A 1,130-nucleotide genomic window follows, 5' to 3' on the forward strand; every position below is an offset into this window, starting at 1 on the left:
TCCAGCCCCTACACCCCCTCCCTATCTCTGTCACCTCCTCCAGCCCCTACATCCCTCTGGCCCCTACAATTTTCCAAGATCCTTGCTCTCCTCCATTCCCGGCCTCTCTCACATCCTCCTGATTCCCATTCTGTCACCGTTGCTGCCCATACCTTCAGCTACCTGGGGCCCAAAGCTGTAGAATTTCATCCCTCAATCGCTCCACCTATCTCTGCCTCTATCCCTATCTCTATCTGTCTGTCTCCCTCATCTCTCTGTGTCTCCCACTTTCTGTCCCTCTCTCTCTCTCTCTCTCTCTCTCTCTAACTGTCTCTGTTTCTCTCCCTGTCTCCCACTCTCTTGTCTCTCTCTCTGTCTCTCTCCCTGTGTCTCCCACTCTCTGCCTCTCTCTCTTTCTGTCTGTGTTTCTCTCCCCATCTCTCCCACTCACTTGGTCTCTGCCTTTCTCTCTATTCCTCTCTCACACACTCTCTATGTTGTTCTCGTTCTCTTATCTCTGTCTATCTCTTTCTCCCAATTTCTCCTCTCTCTCTATCTGTATCTCACTCTCTCTCTCTGTCTCTCCCAGTCTCTCTCTCTCTGTCCTTGTCTCTCTCTCTCTCTCTGTTTCTCTTTATCTCTCTCCCTCTCCCCCCCCAACTCTCTCTCTTTTTCTGTCTGTCTGTCTGTCTGCCTGTCTGTCTCAGTCTCTGTCTCCCACTGCCCCTCTCTCTCTCTCTCTCTGTCGAACTCTCTCTCTCTGTTTCTCTCTCTGTCTCTCTCCCACTCTCTGTCTCTCTATCTTGCTCTCTATCTTTCTTTTTCTCCCTCTCTTCTCTTTCTCCCTGTCTCGCTCTCTGCCTGTCTCTCTCCTTCTCTCTTTGCTCCTCTCTGTCTCTCGCTCTCTTCCTTTCTCCCTCTCTTGCTCTCTGTCCCTCTTGTCTTTCTGTCTGCCTCTCTCTCTCTCTGTCTCCTCTGTCAGGCAACCCTTAGAAATGAAGTGTTGGTCAGCAGTGCTGTTCGATCGTTGTGTGGCTGAGTGTTAAATGTTTGTTTGCAGCCTCTGCTGTGGTTCTTTGCAAGTTATTTGGGGAGCAGCGGGGTTGTGTGTGTGTGTGTGTGTGTGTGTGTGTGTGTGTGTGTGTGTGTGT

Source organism: Rhincodon typus, unplaced genomic scaffold (genome assembly GCF_021869965.1).
Source record: "Rhincodon typus isolate 14 unplaced genomic scaffold, sRhiTyp1.1 hic_rhity00000062, whole genome shotgun sequence".
NCBI lineage: Eukaryota > Metazoa > Chordata > Chondrichthyes > Orectolobiformes > Rhincodontidae > Rhincodon > Rhincodon typus.